Source organism: Abramis brama (genome assembly GCF_963993115.1).
Source record: "Abramis brama genome assembly, chromosome: 4".
Classification (NCBI taxonomy): Eukaryota; Metazoa; Chordata; class Actinopteri; order Cypriniformes; family Leuciscidae; genus Abramis; species Abramis brama.
The window spans coordinates 48,724,890-48,750,032 of NC_139966.1; the positions used below are offsets into that span (position 1 = coordinate 48,724,890).

General features: G+C 37.4%; 1 long non-coding RNA gene across 1 annotated transcript in view; it reads right to left on the reverse strand.

Annotated features, from left to right (window-relative positions):
- Positions 1-19,624, reverse strand: part of LOC311080757 — an 82,146-nt gene extending 62,522 nt beyond the window's left edge. Inside the window, exon 1 of the long non-coding RNA XR_014605714.1 lies at positions 19,520-19,624. This is a non-coding gene — a long non-coding RNA (uncharacterized lncRNA). The remainder of the gene's footprint in view (positions 1-19,519) is intronic.
- Positions 19,625-25,143: the final 5,519 nt, after the last annotated feature.

The window sequence follows — 25,143 nt, forward strand, 5'->3', positions numbered from 1 at the left end:
TTTTTACTGTGACCTCAGATTGACCTCTTACACATGTGTACCAAGTTTGGTGAAGTTTACTTAATTACTTCTTGAGTTATAGCCATTTTAGTAAAATAGGCTCCTCCCACAACGTTAATTTTGCACCCCCTAGCGACCATTAATCGAAATTTCAACTTTTTTTCGATAATTATTGATCTTCAGACTCCAGAGAACAATTCCGCACTGGTTTGGTTCCGATCGGGCGAAAAACCAGGGACTAGTTCGCAAAAGTAGGTTTTTGACAAAATTCAAAATGGCGAAAAATCTATCATGGCGGAAATGAAATCGGAGATATACGTTTTTTTCTTCAGAAGCTCTGGATTTCAATGATATAAGACACTTGAAGCTACGCCTTACGGTCTGGGAGTTCTGAGCAGTTTTGCGCTTTTGATTGCTATAGCGCCACCTATGGGCCGATTGGGCTGAGTCCGTGTATCTGAGTAGCGAGCAATAGTACTACCATCTGGCAAAGTTTCAAGTCTCTAGGTCTTACGGTTTGGGCTGCACGATGCGTTTTATGGCGGAAAAATAATAATAATAAAAATCAGGACGATTACAATAGGGTTTCAGCACTTCGTGCTTGAACCCCTAATAATTAAAGCTGCAAGCAGCATTTAGCGGGGTTCAAGCATTTAGGGTCTTTAAGCACATAAGGCAGTTTAGTGAGTTGTCTGAGTTTTTGTTTAGGATTTACAGGCTTTTGAGTGTTTTTTGCCATAACCATTTTCTAAATGATCCTGTTATGGCTACCCAATGGGTAAAGTTTAAGTTTTTTATATAATTATTGATCTAGAGCTTCCAGAAAATTGTACTGCACTGGTATATTTCCGATCGGGCTAAAAACCGATGGCGGCATAGACATACATGGCACCTTGGACCAAGACACTGCATGCCAATTTTAAAGTCAATCGAACTAATGGTCAGGTGGTTATAGCCCTTTTCCTGTTTTTGTGATTATATGGCCTGATCTCCATTTTAAATAATTATTTTAAAGGTGCTGTAGAATGCATTGATATATTTTAAATTGTTCTCTGATATCTCTGAAACAGAAATGTCTTCAACAGTCAAGTAGTGGATAAAATCACTAATGTTACTTTCTGCTTGCGGTAGGGGTTGTAATGGAAATATAACATTAGTTGGAACTGCCCCCTTCTTCAGTATCAAACGATGAGCGAAACCTGCTTGATATTGTCCCACTCCCAGGTTAGAAAAACTGTCTGTGGTAAAATGGGCAGAGCAAACTAACAGCTTTGAATTAAAATGGTGAGGTATCCTGTTGTAAACATCAACCATGCCTGTTGACAGTTTTGTGGGAAGGGAATGAAAAGTTCTCAAATCTGCAGCACAGCCTCGAACATAACATTTATATCCATGATCTGCCATTTTCACTATTGTCCTTGCTTGCTTCTTCACAATACCTGCAGATCTTCTGATGATTCAGCTGTGCAGGTCCACGTTAACACTGCCTGGCCTAGAACATGGGCTGGTATTTGCAAATTTGGGGGGTATAAATATTAATGATCCTGACTCCAACGTCACAGTCAGTGTTATGCTGGGATTCACTCATTTTTCAGCGGTCTTTTGCAAACAGGAGATTTACACATGAAGGAGGAAACAATGGTGTTTGAGGCTCACGGTATGTCAGTTCCATGTCCAGAACTCTTATCATTCAACTATGCCAAGATAAATACAGTTTTCAATTGTATGGCACCTTTAAAATAGATGATTAGTAATATAATGCTTACTTGTAGTCTGAAATGGCTTTAACAAAAGAAGAAAAATAGTCTTAGATTTCTGTTCACTCTAATCATGTACAAATAAAGTAGCACATTAAGATTACATTTATTTGAATGCATTAGTGAGTGTGTGATTTTGCTGTGTGTGCAGCGTATCAATACTAAAAGTGAAGGTGTAGTTGATATCTTTGGTGATAATATCTGTAGTAATCATAAAAAAATCAATTAAGAAATAAAGAATTAAAATTACAAATAATATTCTATTAAGATATGAGTTACAATAACATGATTTGCAATAGTAATAATATCAATAATATATGCACAATACACACAGATTAGACTATCAGGTCTGTGTCTTACAAAAACATTAGTATTGCAGCCAATGTGAGTCTGTGGGATTTATAAACAGACAAAATATGATTTGAAATGTTATTTTAATGATTTTATTAAGTTTAAACAATATTTCAAATGGAAAAAAAATGAAAAATAATATTTTAGTGAGCAGAATGAACCAATGAGTGGTCTTCATCTGGTGGTTAAAATGTAAATGAAAACAATAATACTTAAACAATAATACTTAATACACTAACCATGCTTGAACACACACATGCACACACATTTTGTTGTAGATGTAGATATTTAAAATAAAAGATAGGTAACAAAATGATAATTGCAAATCTCCTCTGTATAACACCATTTTCAGATTGAGGGGCAGAATTGTTCAAACTGAGAGCTCAGTACAAATGAAGTGATAAACTTTGACAAAACATGATTGTGTTATAATAGGTGATTTTCTTGCAAGTAATTATATACTTTATACAAAAATTAATGCAAAAGCACAGGTGAAAATATTTTATTAAGTAGAATGTCCTGCAGAGGGCAGTAGAAGACCACTAATTGACTCACTTTCATTTGAAAGACTTTTTTATCCACCAGTAAAACAAAGCAGTTTCTCCATGTTCTTTCCATTAAGCATGCTTACACACACAGACACACACAAACACAAACACATCCACACACACATCCACACACACACACACACACACACACACACACACACACACACACACACACACACACACACACACACACACACACACACAAAGATAAATATGTTTTCCATGTTTTTAGGATGTGATATTGTGAAAATATCTTTTAATGGTCTAACCATTTCACATATTTCTTTGTGATCTGTATTACCAGTCCGTAATAATAATAATAATAATAATATTTAATTGTCTATAGGCATTTCTTTATCTAATAATATAAAACTTCATAATAATCATAATAAAAAATAAAAAATAAAATATATACAAATATCATAATAAAATAAAAAACATCATAATAAAAAAGATTGCTTTTTAAAGCATTTGTTTGTTTCCCAATACTGAAAGCGAATAAAAAGATCATGTGTAATCCTGCTGCTCCCTCCAGTGGACAACAGTGGTGTGTTTCTAGTGGTGCAACAGTTGAAGTGATTGATTGAATTAATGAATGAATGAATGGGAATTTGGTTTATCACTTATATCTCCGGAACCAAAAGGCGAAAAATTCTGAAACTCAGAGCATAGATAGTGCTTGAGGAGTCTTGTTGAATGAGACCATCGCGGTGTTTTTGGGCGATTGGGACCGGGAGTTCTGATCGTTCAAAGGCATATATTTCAGGGCTTTTATCTCTGGAAGGCCCAAGGCCCGCGGCGATACGTTTCGATCAAGAGAGGTCCTTACCATCAAAATTTGAGCGTGCAGCGTCTTTCCGTTTTCGAGTTATGAGTGAATTTGTACTGGGGGGGCGTGGCCTAAATGGCGGCCTCCGTTTTTACTTTCGTTTCAGGATTCCATTCCTTAATTTGACAGAATTGTCAATAGTAATACTTCAATAGATGAGTTTTGACAAAATGTGATTGTAAATGTTAAAATAATGATTTCATAAAGTCTAAATATGAATTATATAACAATATTAGGGAGTAGTATGATGAAATGACAGCAGGGGGCAGTACAATACCACTTATTGACTTAATATGCCATGTTATATCATTTTTACCTTTTTAACTGTTATAGAGGCAAATTTTGTCCGATCTGTCTGAAATTCTTCATGCTTCTTAAGAGCAGAACTTCTTAAGTTCTGACTTGTTTTTATTAAAGAGATATAGGCTTTCGGGGACACTTGGTAAAGGCCACATTTTGAAGTGAACCTATTATAGCTAACCAAATGAAGTAGTTCAACTTTTTCTGACAATTATTGATCTAGTGAGTACAGAGAATTGTATTGCACTAGTTTTGAACATTATGATATGAAAATTATATGATCAGAGATTTACAGACCATTTTACAGATCAGACCATTTACAACCAATACAGGCAGTTTACCATAGGAAACATATGGTTTTAAAGCCTTTTAACTGTTATAGCGCCACATTTGGTCCGATCTCCAAATTTTTTTGCATGCTTGTTAATGATGATATGTCACATATGCTCACCAATTTTTGTGAAGTTCTGAGTTTTCATTTAGGATTTATAGGCTTTTGAGTGTATTTTGCAACGCCCATTTTATAAATGACCCTATTACAGCCACTCAAATGCAAAAGTTCAACTTTTTTTTGATAATTATTGATCTAGAGAGTCCAGAGAATTGTCCTAGACTGGTCTGGTTCAGATCGGGCGAAAAACCTAGGACTAGTTCGCAAAAGTAGGTTTTTAACATGTTTGCGAATATTTAATGAACGGTTTGATTGACAGCAATGGTTATAGAGGCAAAGTTGTTCAGCATGAGCAGATCTATCAAATGATATGCATTTTGTGACAATAAGTGTAACACCATGTGATTACAGAGCCATAAAACTCGTTAGCGCCAACTAGTGGCCGATTTCTTTCAAAATTTTTACAGACCTCTAGGGCCATGAGTCGAACATGCCCATCGAGTTTCGTTCCGATCGGCCTCCGTTAACCTTGTCTAATAGGTGCTCGACTTCATTGGCCAATGGCGGCCATGTTTTTTGAGATACGTCAATGTCCTCATAGACATACATGGCACCTTGGACCAAGACACTGCATACCAATTTTCAAGTCAATCAGACTAACGGTCAGGTGGTTATAGCCCTTTTCATGTTTTTTTCATGTTATAGCGCCACCTAGTGTTCAATCGTCGCTATTTTGTTACTGTGACCCCAGATTGAAATCCTACATATGTGTACCCAGTTTGGTGAAGCTATCTCATTTACTTTTTGAGTTATAGCCATTTTAGTAAAATAGGCTCCTCCCACAACGTTCATTTTGAGCCCCCTAGCGACTTTGAATCGAAATATCGACGTTATATCGATAATTATTGATCTTCAGACTCCAGAGAACATTTCTGCACTGGTTTGGTTCCGATCGGACGAAAAACCACGGACTAGTTCGCAAAAGTAGATTTTTGACAAAATTCAAAATGGCGGAAAATCTATCATAACGGAAATGAAATCGGAGATATACGTTTTGTTCGTCAGGCGTCCAGCTTTCCAATGATATAAGACACTTGAGTCTACGACATACGGTCTAGGAGTTATGAGCAGTTTCACGCTTTTGGTTGCTATAGCGCCACCTATAGGCCAATCGGGGTCATACTCTCTGAACCTTTCCTCGATTTTTGTACTACCATCTGACAAAGTTTCAAGTCTCCAGCACTTACGGTTTGGGCTGCACGATGCGTTTTAGCGGAGAAGAATAATAATAATAATAATAATAAAAATCAGTACAATTACAATAGGTGTTCAGCACTTCGTGCTTGAACCCCTAAAAATCAGTACAATTACAATAGGGTTTCAGCACTTCGTGCTTGAACCCCTAATTAAAGCTGCAAGCAGCATTTAGCGGGGTTCAAGCATTTAAGGCCTTTAAGCACATAAGCATTTAAGACATTAAGATTTATTTAGAAAGCTTTTATCCACTGAAATAATAGATGGAAAAGTCCATTTACAAGCCAATACAGGCAATTTACCATAGGAAATAAATGGTTTTCAAAGCTTTTTAACAGTTATAGCGCCACCTATGTTCCGATCTCCATAAAAATTTCCATGCTTCTTTAGCATGTTATGTCACATATGCTCATCAATTTTTGTGAAGTTCTGAGTTTTTATTTAGGATTTATAGGCTTTTGAGTGTATTTTGACCCGCCCATTTTCTTTATGACCCAATATACCCATACGGAAAATGCAAAAGTTCAACTTTTTTTTGATAATTATTTATCTAGAGAGTCCAGAGAATTGTCCGAGACTGGTTTGGTTCCGATCGTGCGAAAAACCTAGGACTAGTTCGCAAAAGTAGGTTTTTAACATATTCACGAATAATTAATGAACGGTTTGATTGACAGCCATGGTTCTTGAGGCAAAGTTGTTCAGGATGAGGAGATCTATCAAATGATATGCATTTTGTGCTGATATGTGTAACACCACGTGATTACAGAGCCGTAAAACTCGTTAGCACCAACTAGTGGCCGATTTCTTTCAAAATTCTTACAGATCTCTTGGGCCATGAGTCGAACATGCCTACCGAGTTTTGTTCCGATTGGCCTCCGTTAACCTTGTCTAATAGGTGCTCAAATTTCATTGGCCGATGGCGGCCATGTTTTTTGAGATACGCCAATGTCCTCATAGACATACATGGCACCTTGGACCAAGACACTGCATACCAATTTTCAAGTCAATCGGACTAACGGTCAGGTGGTCATAGCCCTTTTCATGTTTTTTTCATGTTATAGCGCCACCTAGTGTTCAATCGTCGCGATTGTTTTACTGTGACCCAAGATTGAACTCATACACATGTGTACCGAGTTTGGTGAAGATACCTCATTTACTTCTTGAGTTATAGCCCTTTTAGTAAAATAGGCTCCTCCCACAACATTAGTTTTGCGCCCCCTAGCAACCATGAATCGAAATTTCAACTTTTTTTCTATAATTATTGATATACAGACTCCAGAGAACATTTCTGCACTGGTTTGGTTCCGATTGGACAAAAAACCTAGGACTAGTTCGCAAAAGTATGTTTTTGACAAAATTCAAAATGGCGGAAAAATTTGCATACCGGAAATGAAATCGGAGATATACGTTTTGTTCGTCATGGATCCAGCTTTCCAATGATATAAGACACTTGAGTCTACGACATACGGTCTAGGAGTTATGAGCAGTTTCGCGCTTTTGGTTGCTATAGCGCCACCTATGGGCCAATTGGGGTCATACTCTCTGAACCTCTCCTCGATTTTTGTACTACCATTTGGCAAAGTTTCAAGTCTCCAGCACTTACGGTTTAGGCTGCACAATGCGTTTTACGGCAGAAGAAAAATAATAAAAATCAGCACAATTACAATAGGGTTTCAGCACTTCGTGCTTGAACCCCTAATAAAAATCCTTACAAATACAATAGGGTTTCAGCACTTCGTGCTTGAACCCCTAATTAAAGCTGCAAGCAGCATTTATCGGGGTTCAAGCATTTAAGGCCTTTAAACACATAAGCATTTAAGACATTAAGATTTATTTAGAAAGCTTTGAACCACTGAAATAATAGATGGAAAAGTCCATTTACAGCCAATACAGGAAATTTACCATAGGAAATATATGGTTTTCAAAGCTTTTTAACAGTTATAGCGCCACCTATGGTCCGATCTCCATAAAAATTTCCATGCTTCTTTAGCATGTTATTTCACATATGCCCATCAATTTTTGTGAAGTTCTGAGTTTTTATTTAGGCTTTATAGACGTTTGAGTGTATTTGGACACGCCTATTTTATAAATGATCCTCTTATAGCCAACCAAAAGCAAAATTTTAACTTTTTTTTGATAATTATTGATCTAGAGAGTCCAGAGAATTGTCCTAGACTGGTCTGGTTCCGATCGGGCGAAAAACCAGGGACTAGTTCGCAAAAGTAGGTTTTTAACATATTCGTGAATAATTAATAAACTGTTTGATTGACAGCAATGGTTCTAGAGGCAAAGTTGTTCAGCATGAGCAGGTCTATCAAATGATATGCATTTTGTGATGATAAGTGTAACACCACGTGATTACAGAGCCATAAAACTCGTTAGCGCCAACTAGTGGCCGATTTCTTTCAAAATTCTTACAGACCTCTAGGGCCATGAGTCGAACATGCCCACCGAGTTTTGTTCCGATCGGCCTCCGTTAACCTTGTCTAATAGGTGCTCAAACTTCATTGGCCGATGGCGGCCATGTTTTTTGAGATACACCAATGTCCTCATAGATATACATGACAGCTTGGACCAAGACACTGCATACCAATTTTCAAGTCAATCGGACTAACGGTCAGGTGGTTACAGCCTGATTTATGTTTTTTTCATGTTATAGCGCCACCATGTGGCCAATCGCCGCAATCTTTATACTATGACCTCAGATTGACCTCTTAAACAGGTGTACCGAGTTTGGTGAAGATACCTCATTTACTTCTGGAGTTATATCCATTTTAGTAAAATAGGCACCGCCTTCTTCAAACATTTTGGCGCCCCTTAGTGACCGTCAATCGAAATTTCAACTTTTTTTCGATAATTATTGATATTCTGACTCCAGAGAACATTTCTGCACTGGTTTGGTTCCGATCGGACACAAAACCAGGGACTAGTTCGCAAAAGTAGGTTTTGGACATAATTCAAAATGGCGGAAAATTTGCATACCGGAAATGAAATCCTTGAGGCCTTTTTTGTTCGGCTTGACCCAAGGATTCCAATGATATAAGACACTTGAGTCTGTGACAAACGGTTAATGAGATTTAAGCAAAAATATGATTTTTTTTTGTTTTTTGCACTGTAGCGCCACCTATGGGCCAATCGGGGTCATATTTTGATAACCTCTCCTCGATTTTTGTACTACCATCTGGCAAAGTTTCAAGTCTCTAGCACTTACGGTTTGGGCTGCACGATGCGTTTTACGGCAGAAGAAAAATAATAATAATAATTAAAGCTGCAAGCAGCATTTATCGGGGTTCAAGCATTTAAGGCCTTTAAGCACATAAGCATTTAAGACATTAAGATTTATTTAGAAAGCTTTTAACCACTGAAATAATAGATTGAAAAGTCCATTTACAGCCAATACAGGCAATTTACCATAGGAAATATGTGGTTTTAAAGCTTTTTAACAGTTATAGTGCCACCTTTGGTCCGATGTCCATAAAATTTGGCATGCTTGTTAATGATGTTATGTGACATATGCTCACCAATTTTTGTGAAGTTTTGAGTTTTCGTTTAGGATTTATAGGCTTTTTAGTGTATTTTGCCACGCCCATTTTATAAATGACCCTATTACATCCATCCAAATGCAAAAGTTCAACTTTTTTTTGATAATTATTGATCTAGAGAGTCCAGAGAATTGTCCTAGACTGGTTTGGTTCCGATTGGGCAAAAAACCTAGGACTAGTTCGCAAAAGTAGGTTTTTAACATGTTTGCGAATATTAAATGAACGGTTTGATTGACAGCAATGGTTCTTGAGGCAAAGTTGTTCAGTATGAGGAGATCTATCAACTGATATGCATATTGTGTGGATGTATGCAACACCACGTGATTACAGAGCCAAAAAAACTCGTTAGCACCAACTAGTGGCTGATTTCTTTCAAAATTCTTACAGACCTCTTGGGCCATGAGTCGAACATGCCCATCGAGTTTCGTTCCGATCAGCCTCCGTTAACCTTGTCTAATAGGTGCTCAAACTTCATTGGCCGATGGCAGCCATGTTTTTTGAGATACGTCAATGTCCTCATAGGCATACATGGCACCTTGGACCAAGACACTGCATACCAATTTTCAAGTCAATCGGACAAACGGTCAGGTGGTTATAGCCCTTTTCATGTTTTTTTCAAGTTATAGCGCCACCTACTGTTCAATCGTTGCGATTTTTTTACTGTGACCTCAAATTGAACTGTTACACATGTGTACCGAGTTTGGTGAAGATACCTCATTTATTTCTCGAGTTATAGCCGTTTTAGTAAAATAGGCTCCTCCCACAACGTACGTTTTGGCGCCCCCTAGCGACCGTGAATCGAAATTTCAACTTTTTTTCGATAATTATTGATATTCAGTCTCCAGAGAACATTTCTGCACTGGTTTGGTTCCAATCGGACGAAAAACCTAGGACTAGTTCGCAAAAGTAGGTTTTTGAGAAAATTCAAAATGGCGGAAAATTTTCCCAGGCGGAAATGAAATCGGAGATATACGTTTTGACCGTCTTGAGCCAAGGATTACAGTGATATAAGACACTTGATTCTATGACAAACCGTCTAGGAGTTATGGCTGATTTCATACTTTTGCTTGCTATAGCGCCACCTATTGACCAATCGGGGTCATACTTTGATAGGTTCTCCCCAAATTGAGGACTACCATTTGGCTGAGTTTCAAGTCTCCAGCATTTACGGTTTGGGCTGCACGATGCGTTTTAGGGGAAAATAATAATAATAATTAAAGCTGCAAGCAGCATTTATCGGGGTTCAAGCATTTAAGGCCTTTAAACACATAAGCATTTAAGACATTAAGATTTATTTAGAAAGCTTTTAACCACTGAAATAATAGATGGAAAAGTCCATTTACAGCCAATACAGGAAATTTACCATAGGAAATATATGGTTTTCAAAGCTTTTTAACAGTTATAGCGCCACCTATGGTCCGATCTCCATAAAAATTTCCATGCTTCTTTAGCATGTTATTTCACATATGCCCATCAATTTTTGTGAAGTTCTGAGTTTTTATTTAGGCTTTATAGACGTTTGAGTGTATTTGGACAAGCCTATTTTATAAATGATCCTCTTCTAGCCAACCAAAAGCAAAATTTTAACTTTTTTTTGATAATTATTGATCTAGAGAGTCCAGAGAATTGTCCTAGACTGGTCTGGTTCCGATCGGGCGAAAAACCAGGGACTAGTTCGCAAAAGTAGGTTTTTAACATATTCGTGAATAATTAATAAACTGTTTGATTGACAGCAATGGTTCTAGAGGCAAAGTTGTTCAGCATGAGCAGATCTATCAAATGATATGCATTTTGTGATGATAAGTGTAACACCACGTGATTACAGAGCCATAAAACTCGTTAGCGCCAACTAGTGGCCGATTTCTTTCAAAATTCTTACAGACCTCTAGGGCCATGAGTCGAACATGCCCACTGAGTTTTGTTCCGATCGGCCTCCGTTAACCTTGTCTAATAGGTGCTCAAATTTTATTGGCCGATGGCGGCCATGTTTTTTGAGATACACCAATGTCCTCATAGATATACATGACAGCTTGGACCAAGACACTGCATACCAATTTTCAAGTCAATCGGACTAACGGTCAGGTGGTTACAGCCTTATTTATGTTTTTTTCATGTTATAGCGCCACCATGTGGCCAATCGCCGCAATCTTTTTACTGTGACCTCAGATTGACTTCTTACACAGGTGTACCGAGTTTGGTGAAGATACCTCATTTACTTCTGGAGTTATAGCCATTTTAGTAAAATAGGCTCCGCCTTCTTCAAATATTTTGGCGCCTCTTAGCGACCGTCAATCGAAATTTCAACTTTTTTTTGATAATTATTGATCTAGAGAGTCCAGAGAATTGTCCTAGACTCGTTTGGTTCCGATCGGGCAAAAAACCAGGGACTAGTTCGCAAAAGTAGGTTTTTAACATATTCGTGAATAATTAATAAACTGTTTGATTGACAGCAATGGTTCTAGAGGCAAAGTTGTTCAGCATGAGCAGGTCTATCAAATGATATGCATTTTGTGATGATAAGTGTAACACCACGTGATTACAGAGCCATAAAACTCGTTAGCGCCAACTAGTGGCCGATTTCTTTCAAAATTCTTACAGACCTCTAGGGCCATGAGTCGAACATGCCCACTGAGTTTTGTTCCGATCGGCCTCCGTTAACCTTGTCTAATAGGTGCTCAAATTTTATTGGCCGATGGCGGCCATGTTTTTTGAGATACACCAATGTCCTCATAGATATACATGACAGCTTGGACCAAGACACTGCATACCAATTTTCAAGTCAATCGGACTAACGGTCAGGTGGTTACAGCCTTATTTATGTTTTTTTCATGTTATAGCGCCACCATGTGGCCAATCGCCGCAATCTTTTTACTGTGACCTCAGATTGACTTCTTACACAGGTGTACCGAGTTTGGTGAAGATACCTCATTTACTTCTGGAGTTATAGCCATTTTAGTAAAATAGGCTCCGCCTTCTTCAAATATTTTGGCGCCTCTTAGCGACCGTCAATCGAAATTTCAACTTTTTTTCGATAATTATTGATATTCTGACTCCAGAGAACATTTCTGCACTGGTTTGGTTCCGATCGGACACAAAACCAGGGACTAGTTCGCAAAAGTAGGTTTTGGACATAATTCAAAATGGCGGAAAATTTCCATACCGGAAATGAAATCCTTGAGGCCTTTTTTGTTCGGCTTGACCCAAGGATTCCAATGATATAAGACACTTGAGTCTGTGACAAACGGTTAATGAGATTTAAGCAAAAATGTGATTTTTTTTTGTTTTTTGCACTGTAGCGCCACCTATGGGCCAATCGGGGTCATATTTTGATAACCTCTCCTCGATTTTTGTACTACCATCTGGCAAAGTTTCAAGTCTCTAGCACTTACGGTTTGGGCTGCACGATGCGTTTTACGGCAGAAGAAAAATAATAATAATTAAAGCTGCAAGCAGCATTTAGCGGGGTTCAAGCATTTAGGGTCTTTAAGCACATAAGGCAGTTTAGTGAGTTGTCTGAGTTTTTGTTTAGGATTTACAGGCTTTTGAGTGTTTTTTGCCATAACCATTTTCTAAATGATCCTGTTATGGCTACCCAATGGGTAAAGTTTAAGTTTTTTATATAATTATTGATCTAGAGCTTCCAGAAAATTGTACTGCACTGGTATATTTCCGATCGGGCTAAAAACCGATGGCGGCATAGACATACATGGCACCTTGGACCAAGACACTGCATGCCAATTTTAAAGTCAATCGAACTAATGGTCAGGTGGTTATAGCCCTTTTCCTGTTTTTGTGATTATATGGCCTGATCTCCATTTTAAATAATTATTTTAAAGGTGCTGTAGAATGCATTGATATATTTTAAATTGTTCTCTGATATCTCTGAAACAGAAATGTCTTCAACAGTCAAGTAGTGGATAAAATCACTAATGTTACTTTCTGCTTGCGGTAGGGGTTGTAATGGAAATATAACATTAGTTGGAACTGCCCCCTTCTTCAGTATCAAACAATGAGCGAAACCTGCTTGATATTGTCCCACTCCCAGGTTAGAAAAACTGTCTGTGGTAAAATGGGCAGAGCAAACTAACAGCTTTGAATTAAAATGGTGAGGTATCCTGTTGTAAACATCAACCATGCCTGTTGACAGTTTTGTGGGAAGGGAATGAAAAGTTCTCAAATCTGCAGCACAGCCTCGAACATAACATTTATATCCATGATCTGCCATTTTCACTATTGTCCTTGCTTGCTTCTTCACAATACCTGCAGATCTTCTGATGATTCAGCTGTGCAGGTCCACGTTAACACTGCCTGGCCTAGAACATGGGCTGGTATATGCAAATTTGGGGGGTATAAATATTAATGATCCTGACTCCAACGTCACAGTCAGTGTTATGCTGGGATTCACTCATTTTTCAGCGGTCTTTTGCAAACAGGAGATTTACACATGAAGGAGGAAACAATGGTGTTTGAGGCTCACGGTATGTCAGTTCCATGTCCAGAACTCTTACCATTCAACTATGCCAAGATAAATACAGTTTTCAATTGTATGGCACCTTTAAAATAGATGATTAGTAATATAATGCTTACTTGTAGTCTGAAATGGCTTTAACAAAAGAAGAAAAATAGTCTTAGATTTCTGTTCACTCTAATCATGTACAAATAAAGTAGCACATTAAGATTACATTTATTTGAATGCATTAGTGAGTGTGTGATTGTGCTGTGTGTGCAGCGTATCAATACTAAAAGTGAAGGTGTAGTTGATATCTTTGGTGATAATATCTGTAGTAATCATAAAAAAATCAATTAAGAAATAAAGAATTAAAATTACAAATAATATTCTATTAAGATATGAGTTACAATAACATGATTTGCAATAGTAATAATATCAATAATATATGCACAATACACACAGATTAGACTATCAGGTCTGTGTCTTACAAAAACATTAGTATTGCAGCCAATGTGAGTCTGTGGGATTTATAAACAGACAAAATATGATTTGAAATGTTATTTTAATGATTTTATTAAGTTTAAACAATATTTCAAATGGAAAAAAAAATGAAAAATAATATTTTAGTGAGCAGAATGAAATATAAATGAAAACAATAATACTTAAACAATAATACTTAATACACTAACCATGCTTGAACACACACATGCACACACATTTTGTTGTAGATGTAGATATTTAAAATAAAAGATAGGTAACAAAATGATAATTGCAAATCTCCTCTGTATAACACCATTTTCAGATTGAGGGGCAGAATTGTTCAAACTGAGAGCTCAGTACAAATGAAGTGATAAACTTTGACAAAACATGATTGTGTTATAATAGGTGATTTTCATGCAAGTAATTATATACTTTATACAAAAATTAATGCAAAAGCACAGGTGAAAATATTTTATTAAGTAGAATGTCCTGCAGAGGGCAGTAGAAGACCACTAATTGACTCACTTTCATTTGAAAGACTTTTTTATCCACCAGTAAAACAAAGCAGTTTCTCCATGTTCTTTCCATTAAGCATGCTTACACACACAGACACACACAGACACACACAAACACATCCACACACACATCCACACACACACACACACACACACACACACACACACACACACACACACACACACACACACAAAGATAAATATGTTTTCCATGTTTTTAGGATGTGATATTGTGAAAATATCTTTTAATGGTCTAACCATTTCACATATTTCTTTGTGATCTGTATTACCAGTCCGTAATAATAATAATAATAATAATATTTAATTGTCTATAGGCATTTCTTTATCTAATAATATAAAACTTCATAATAATCATAATAAAAAATTAAAAAATAAAATATATACAAATATCATAATAAAATAAAAAACATCATAATAAAAAAGATTGCTTTTTAAAGCATTTGTTTGTTTCCCAATACTGAAAGCGAATAAAAAGATCATGTGTAATCCTGCTGCTCCCTCCAGTGGACAACAGTGGTGTGTTTCTAGTGGTGCAACAGTTGAAGTGATTGATTGAATTAATGAATGAATGAATGGGAATTTGGTTTATCACTTTTATCTCCGGAACCAAAAGGCGAAAAATTCTGAAACTCAGAGCATAGATAGTGCTTGAGGAGTCTTGTTGAATGAGACCATCGCGGTGTTTTTGGGCGATTGGGACCGGGAGTTCTGATCGTTCAAAGGCATATATTTCAGGGCTTTTATCTCTGGAAGGCCCGAGGCCCGCGACGATACGTTTCGATCAAGAGAGGTCCTTACCATCAAAATTTGAGCGTGCAGCGTCTTTCCGTTTTCGAGTTATGAGTGAATTTGTACTGGGGGGGCGTGGCCTAAATGGCGGCCTCCGTTTTTACTTTCGTTTCAGGATTCCATTCCTTAATTTGACAGAATTGTCAATAGTAATACTTCAATAGATGAGTTTTGACAAAATGTGATTGTAAATGTTAAAATAATGATTTTATAAAGTCTAAATATGAATTATATAACAATATTAGGGAGTAGTATGATGAAATGACAGCAGGGGGCAGTACAATACCACTTATTGACTTAATATGCCATGTTATATCATTTTTACCTTTTTAACTGTTATAGAGGCAAATTTTGTCCGATCTGTCTGAAATTTTTCATGCTTCTTAAGAGCAGAACTTCTTAAGTTCTGACTTGTTTTTATTAAAGAGATATAGGCTTTCGGGGACACTTGGTAAAGGCCACATTTTGAAGTGAACCTATTATAGCTAACCAAATGAAGTAGTTCAACTTTTTCTGACAATTATTGATCTAGTGAGTACAGAGAATTGTATTGCACTAGTTTTGAACATTATGATATGAAAATTATATGATCAGAGATTTACAGACCATTTTACAGATCAGACCATTTACAGCCAATACAGGCAGTTTACCATAGGAAACATATGGTTTTAAAGCCTTTTAACTGTTATAGCGCCACATTTGGTCCGATCTCCAAAAAATTTTGCATGCTTGTTAATGATGATATGTCACATATGCTCACCAATTTTTGTGAAGTTCTGAGTTTTCATTTAGGATTTATAGGCTTTTGAGTGTATTTTGCAACGCCCATTTTATAAATGACCCTATTACAGCCACTCAAATGCAAAAGTTCAACTTTTTTTTGATAATTATTGATCTAGAGAGTCCAGAGAATTGTCCTAGACTGGTCTGGTTCAGATCGGGCGAAAAACCTAGGACTAGTTCGCAAAAGTAGGTTTTTAACATGTTTGCGAATATTTAATGAACGGTTTGATTGACAGCAATGGTTATAGAGGCAAAGTTGTTCAGCATGAGCAGATCTATCAAATGATATGCATTTTGTGACAATAAGTGTAACACCATGTGATTACAGAGCCATAAAACTCGTTAGCGCCAACTAGTGGCCGATTTCTTTCAAAATTTTTACAGACCTCTAGGGCCATGAGTCGAACATGCCCATCGAGTTTCGTTCCGATCGGCCTCCGTTAACCTTGTCTAATAGGTGCTCAACTTCATTGGCCAATGGCGGCCATGTTTTTTGAGATACGTCAATGTCCTCATAGACATACATGGCACCTTGGACCAAGACACTGCATACCAATTTTCAAGTCAATCAGACTAACGGTCAGGTGGTTATAGCCCTTTTCATGTTTTTTTCATGTTATAGCGCCACCTAGTGTTCAATCGTCGCTATTTTGTTACTGTGACCCCAGATTGAAATCCTACATATGTGTACCCAGTTTGGTGAAGCTATCTCATTTACTTTTTGAGTTATAGCCATTTTAGTAAAATAGGCTCCTCCCACAACGTTCATTTTGAGCCCCCTAGCGACTTTGAATCGAAATATCGACGTTATTTCGATAATTATTGATCTTCAGACTCCAGAGAACATTTCTGCACTGGTTTGGTTCCGATCGGACGAAAAACCACGGACTAGTTCGCAAAAGTAGATTTTTGACAAAATTCAAAATGGCGGAAAATCTATCATGACGGAAATGAAATCGGAGATATACGTTTTGTTCGTCAGGCGTCCAGCTTTCCAATGATATAAGACACTTGAGTCTACGACATACGGTCTAGGAGTTATGAGCAGTTTCGCGCTTTTGGTTGCTATAGCGCCACCTATAGGCCAATCGGGGTCATACTCTCTGAACCTTTCCTCGATTTTTGTACTACCATCTGACAAAGTTTCAAGTCTCCATCACTTACGGTTTGGGCTGCACGATGCGTTTTAGCGGAGAAGAATAATAATAATAATAATAATAAAAATCAGTACAATTACAATAGGTGTTCAGCACTTCGTGCTTGAACCCCTAATAAAAATCAGTACAATTACAATAGGGTTTCAGCACTTCGTGCTTGAACAGCTGCAAGCAGCATTTATCGGGGTTCAAGCAGTTAAGGCCTTTAAGGCATTTAAGCACAAAAGCATCAAAAGTTATTAAGATTTATTTAGCAAGCATGTAACCACTGACATAATAGATGGAAAAGACCATTTACAGCCAATACAGGCAATTTGCCATGGGATATATATGGTTTTAAAGCTTTTTAACAGTTATAGCGCCACCTATGGTCCGATCTCCATAAAATTGTTTACTGTGACCTCAAATTGAACCCATACACATGTGTACTGAGTTTGGTGAAGATATCTCATTTACTTCTTGAGTTATAGCCATTTGAGTAAAATAGGCTCCTCCCACAACGATTTGCCACATTCTAGAATTATTTAATATGATTCTAGCATGATTTACTATCATATACCATGTTCCAGAATGATTTATTAGGATTCTAGCATGATTTACCTTGATACACCTCATTTCAGTATTATTTACTATGATTTACAATGTTTCTAGCATGATTAACCACATTACTAGCAATTATGTGAAGTGTCAGTGCAAATGAGGTGATGAACACTGACAAAATATTATTGTGTTATAATAGTTAGTTATATACGTGATTTTTAGTGTGTGTCCAAGTATGAATGCAAAAGCACATGTAAAAGCTCCAAAACTCTGGAATAGCCTTCCTGATACTGTTCGTTGCTCAGACTCGCTCTCCCAGTTTAAAACTAGATTAAAGTCGCATCTCTTCAGCCAGGCATTCATATAATATTTTTAATCTTACAGTTCAAATTACAATCCGGCCTCTAGTTAATAAACGCCAGAGGAGAACTGGCCCCCGACTGAGCCTGGGTTCTCCCAAGGTTTTTTTTTTCTCCATTGGGTCACCTGATGGAGTTTTAGGACACTATTAGGTCACTTGATGGAGTTTTTCGGTTCCTTGCCACTGTTGCCTTTGGCTTGCTCAGTTGGGGATATTCTGGGGATATCTAATTTGATTTTATCAATAAATTCCACTAGAAACAAACCTTGTTGTATTATTTTAATTTAATACTGTGAAGCTGCTTTGATACAATCTGTATTGTGAAAAGCGCTATACAAATATACTTGACTTGACTTGACTTGACTTAAAATATTTCATTATTGAGTAGAATGGCCAGCAGAGGGCACTAGAAGACCACTTATTGGCTCACTTTCACTTTAAACCAGTTTTCTGCACTAAAGCAAACCAGTTTTTCCATGTTAACTCAATGCATGCTTACACACACACACACACACACACACACACACACACATACACACACAGTTTAGTTAACCATGATTTACCATGATATACCACGTTCTAGTATTATTTACCAGGAGATAAACGACAATCTAGTATTATTTACTTTGATTTACCATGTTTCTAGCCTGATTTATCACATTACTAGCAATTATTTGAAGTGTCAGTGCAAATAAAGTGATTAACACTGACAAAATATGATTGTGTTATAAAAGTTATTGCTATATAAGTGATTTTTTTAGTGTGTATTCAAGTATGAATGCAAGCACATGTTGAAATATTTCATTAATAAGTAGAATGGCCAGCAGAGGGCAGTAGAAGACCACTTATTGGCTCACTTTCACTTTAAACCAGTTTTCTGCACTAAAGCAAACCAGTTTATCCATGTTAACTCAATGCATGCTTACACACACACACACACACACACACACACACACACACACACACACACACACACACACACACACACACACACACACACACAGACACACACACACAGCATAGTTAACCATGATTTACCATGATTTACCACATTACTAGCAATTATTTGAAGTGTCAGTGCAAATAAAGTGATTAACACTGACAAAATATGATTGTGTTATAATAGTTATTGCTATATAAGTGATTTTTAGTGTGTATTCAAGTATAAATGCAAGCACATGTGGAAAAATTTAATTAATAAGTAGAATGGCCAGCAGAGGGCAGTAGAAGACCACTTATTGGCTCACTTTCACTTTAAACCTCATGATTTTGACCAGTTTTCTGCACTAAAGCAAACCAGTGTTTCCATGTTAACTCAATAATGCATACTTGCTACATATGCTACACACAATAATGCTACACACACACACACACACACACACACACACACACACACACACACACAAATGTTTTAGTGATATTGGTGTCACATTCACCTTCATCACATTCACCTTCTGTCTTCATCACATTCACTATCTGTCGTCATCACCTGCACCTGCTCCTCATCACCCTCCTCATCATCACCTGCTCCTCATCATCATAACCGTCACCTGTTGTCCTTGTCTTGATCTGTGTATTTAAGTTCCCCTCTCATCCATTATCATTGTCGGTTATTGTTTGTGCACTAGCACTCTGTTATGTTTGTTTTCATGTTGGAAAATAAAACCTTTGTTATATTTGTACCACACACACACACACACACACACACACACACACACACACACACACACACACACACACACACACACACACCATCATTTATCATGATTTACCATGGCTGATACCAATACCAATATGAGAAAATGACTATTTTAAACAGCGGGGGGCAGTAAAATACCACTTATTGGCTTAACATGCCATTAATTCATATCATTTTCACCTTTTTAACTGTTATAGAGGCAAATTTTGTCCGATCTGTCTGAAAATTTTCATGCTTGTTCAGGGTGATATTTCACACGTTCTGACTTGTTTTTAAGAAGGTCTGAGCATTGATTAAAGAGATATAGGCTTTCGGGGACACTTGGTAAAGGCCAGATTTTGAAGTGAACCTATTATAGCTATCCAAATGAAGTAGTTCAACTTTTTCTGACAATTATTGATCTAGTGAGTCCAGAGAATTGTATTGCACTAGTTTTGAACATTATGATATGAAAATTATATGATCAGAGATGGAAAAGACCATTTACAGCCAATACAGGCAGTTTACCATAGGAAATATATGATTTTAAAGCTTTTTAACAGTTATAGCGCCACCTATCGTCCGATCTCCATAGAATTTTTCATGCTTGTTAATGATGTTATGTCACATATGCTGACCACTTTTTGTGAAGTTCTGAGTTTTTATTTAGGATTTATAGGCTTTTTAATGTATTTTGACACGCCCATTTTATAAATGACCCTATTAGAGCCATCCAAATGCAAAAGTTCAACTTTTTTTTGATAGTTTTTGATCTAGAGAGTCCAGAGAATTGTCCTAGACTGGTCTGGTTCCGATCGGGCGAAAAACCTAGGACTAGTTCGCAAAAGTAGGTTTTTAACATGTTTGCGAATATTTAATGAACGGTTTGATTGACAGCAATGGTTCTTGAGGCAAAGTTGTTCAGGATGAGGAGATCTATCAAATGATATGCATATTGTGTGGATATTTGTAACACCACGTGATTACAGAGCCATAAAACTCGTTAGCGCCAACTAGTGGCCGATTTCTTTCAAAATTCTTACAGACCTCTAGGGCCTTGAGTCGAACATGCCCATCGAGTTTCGTTCCGATCGGCCTCCGTTAACCTTGTCTAATAGGTGCTCAAATTTCATTGGCCGATGGCGGCCATGTTTTTTGAGATACGCCAATGTCCTCATACACATACATGGCACCTTGGACCAAGACACTGCATACCAATTTTCAAGTCAATCGGACTAACGGTCAGGTGGTTATAGCCTGTTTTATGTTTTTTTCATGTTATAGCGCCACCATGTGGCCAATCGCCGCGGTTTTTTTACTGTGACCTCAGATTGACCTCTTACACATGTGTACCAAGTTTGGTGAAGATACCTCATTTACTTCTGGAGTTATAGCCATTTTAGTAAAATAGGCCCTGCCCACGACGTACGTTTTGGCGCCCCTTAGCGTCCGTGAATCGAAATTTCAACTTTTTTTCGATAGTTTTTGATATTCAGACTCAAGAGAACATTTCTGCACTGGATTGGTTCCGATCGGGCGAAAAACCTAGGACTAGTTCGCAAAAGTAGGTTTTTGACAAAATTCAAAATGGCGGAAAATCTATCATGGCGGTTTGAAAAACCAGGGACTAGTTTGCAAAAGTAGGTTTTTAACATAATTACGAATATTTAATGAACGGTTTGATTGACAGCAATAGTTCTTGAGGCAAAGTTGTTCAGCATGAGCAGTTCTATCAAATGATATGCATTTTGTGACAATAAGTGTAACACCACGTGATTACAGAGCCATTAAACTCGTTAGCGCCAACTAGTGGCCGATTTCTTTCAAAATTCTTACAGACCTCTAGGGGCTTGAGCCGAACATGCCCACTGAGTTTCGTTCTGATTGGCCTCCGTTAACCTTGTCTAATAGGTGCTCAAACTTCATTGGCCGATGGCGGCCATGTTTTTCGAGATACACCAATGTCCTCATAGACATACATGGCACCTTGGACCAAGACACTGCATACCAATTTTCAAGTCAATCGGACAAACGGTCAGGTGGTTATAGCCTGTTTTATGTTTTTTTAATGTTATAGCGCCACCATGTGGCTAATCACCGCGATTTCTTTACTGTGACCTTAGATTGACCTCTTACACATGTGTACCAAGTTTGGTGAAGATAACTCATTTACTTCTGGAGTTATAGCCATTTTAGTAAAACTAGCTCCGCCTCCTTCGAACGTTTTGGCGCCCCTTAGCGACCGTGAATCAAAATTTAAACTTTTTTTTAATAATTATTGATATTCAGACTCCAGAGAACATTTCTGCACTTGTTTGGTTCCGATCGTACAAAAAACCTAGGACTAGTTCGCAAAAGTAGGTTTTGGACAAAATCCAAAATGGCGGAAAATTTGCATACCGGAAAGGAAATCCTTGAGGCCTTTTTTGTTCGGCTTGAGCCAAGGATTCCAATGATATAAGACACTTGAGTCTGTGACAAAGGGTTGGTGAGATTTAAGCAAAAATGTGCCATTTTTTTGTTTTTTGCACTGTAGCGCCACCTATTGGCCAATCTGGCTCATATTTTGATAACCTCTCCTCGATTTTTGTACTACCATATGGCAAAGTTTCAAGTCTCTAGCACTTACGGTTTGGGCTGCACGATGCGTTTTACGGCAGAAGAAAAATAATAATAATAAAAATCAGTACAATTACAATAGGGTTTCAGCACTTCGTGCTTGAACCCCTAAAAATCAGTACAATTACAATAGGGTTTCAGCACTTCGTGCTTGAACCCCTAAAAATCAGAGCAATTACAATAGGGTTTCAGCACTTCGTGCTTGAACCCCTAAAAATCAGTACAATTACAATAGGGTTTCAGCACTTCGTGCTTGAACCCCTAATAAAAATCAGCACAATTACAATAGGGTTTCAGCACTTCGTGCTTGAACCCCTAAAAATCCTTACAAATACAATAGGGTTTCAGCACTTCGTGCTTGAACCCCTAATAAAAATCAGTACAATTACAATAGGGTTTCAGCACTTCGTGCTTGAACCCCTAAAAATCCTTACAAATACAATAGGGTTTCAGCACTTCGTGCTTGAACCCCTAAAAATCAGTACAATTACAATAGGTGTTCAGCACTTCGTGCTTGAACCCCTAAAAAAAAAAAAAATCCAGTGTTGGCATCCATTGCCCCATTGAAGAGCTGACCTGTGGACCTTTTATGCCTTTTTAAAGCTCTGATTGCTAACTGTAAAACTGTGTGACGGGTGTTTGCCCATGTGATGAGTCAGTGTGCATATTTGAATGGCGGTGTGGCCTTGTGAAAACAAGAGATTTTCTGCATGAAAATTGTGCCAAAAGCAGAGAATTGTGTGTAGTGTTTTGAAAAAAGTGTGTTTTAGAAGTGCAATTTGAGTGTAAAGCAGGTGTACAAGCATTGTGCTTGTAGTTCAGCAGGGTTCAGGGGGTTGGCGAATGAGTTACATGTTGTGGTCATTGTGTCTCAAGTACCAGAAAATGTGTGTAAACAATCGAGAAAAACTGTAATAATGCTCAACAACAGAACATTAGGACCCCGTGCAGCCCATGCATCGTCAAAAACTACAAACCGAAAAAATGCAGTACCTTTGTGAGCCATCACGGCAATTTCATCTATACTCAAGTGTTGCAGCCAATAATGAAACCATGGTAATGTCATTCTACTTTTTGGTACTTTTAGTATTATTTTGGTTAAAAATTGTCCTTACCTGCAGAACCGAGTCATTCAAAGCTGCACATGCAGATTTTGAACTTAGAGCTTCTTGATTTCTGACAAACGATGTGGTTGTAGGTTTCGTTTCAGTTGATTGTTGAAGACACACTTCACGGAGCGCTGAATTTGTTCTCCGTGTTACAAAATATCTCCAAAAATTCAGTGCGCAAGTTTGAACAATTCAGTGAGAAGAACCGACTCAAACTATTAATTTTGGGGAATCACTGGTTGTGATTCTAAACAGTAGACTGAATATATGACATAATTCTTAAAATTGTTAGGGTAAATAATAATCTGTTAATTTGTAAACTTGAGTAAAATTGTACTGACACAGAACAACTGGGGCTCCTGTACCAGTTAACGAGTCATGCGATGTTCACCACCAGAAACATCTCATAGTCATTTTACTGCCACCCATAGGAATAGATCGGTATTGCAGTATTAAACACACATGTGAAGCTGCAAACTTGGTCGAGTATTCCTAAATGATGAACTGGGGAAAGGTATACTTTTTTGTCTTTTTAAAATCATTATAGTTTTTTTTTTCTCTCTTTTGTGAAATAACATTTACTGTGCACTTGAAGATTATGACAAGCATTGCTCATTTAGGCTATTCTGGATATATAGTAGTTAAAATGAATCTTTAAAACAGAACATTTGATTTCTGTTTGTATCCAACTAATATTTCTAAACATGGACTCAAAGTGAGAAACATGAAGCAGTTAGTTATCAGTGTTTGTATTTGTATATCTGCAAATGCTGCGCTTTGATGCTGTAAATAAACTGGAATGTTTCCTGAAATCAGTTTCCTGTATGAGTGACTGTCACCCCTCTATCTGGCATGTTTCTCCCCAGTTAAGTGTCTCTATAAGGTGGAGGAGGAGTCCTGTTCATCATTGCTGACGTGCTTTTAATAAATATGGTGAGAATCATAAATACGTCTCCTGATTTGTCAGTGAAACTGTTTGATGATTTCCTCTCTTCTGTCTAATAAGGTAAAAGTGACTTTGATTGGCTTGTTGTTTGGTGATTGTAGAGTCTTCTGTCTCTGTCTCTCTTGAACCTTTCACTTCTGAGTTGATCAAGAAGAGTGTATGATCAGTGAAGATGGAGAGCTATCTAACACTCATTTTTTGTCATCTGTGATCAGACTCGCCACAGCTGGTACGTACACACACACACAAGATCATTATGAGTTAATGTTGTAGTGATGGACTCTGTGTTAGTTGTGAAATGGCCATAAGTACCACTTTTGTATGTTATATTTGAATTAATATAAATGTTAATTTACTTCTTTCATGGATTCTCTGTTCATCTGTTTTGCTGACTTGAAGTCTGTTGTTGTTTGTCTTCTCACTGTGCATTATATATTCAGTAAATCATTCTGTATCTTGTCTGCAGGAAATGTGAGGCTGGTGGGTGGGAATAATTCCTGTGCTGGTAGAGTGGAGGTTTATTATAGAGGAGAGTGGGGAACAGTGTGTCATGATTATTGGAGTTTGACAAACACTGCAGTGGTGTGTAGAGAGCTGGACTGTGGCAATACTTCAAATACAATGCTTGCTGCTCACTTTGGACCAGGATCAGGACAAATCTGGATGGATAATGTGAGATGTAGTGGATCAGAGTCCTCAATATTCAATTGCTTACAATCAGAA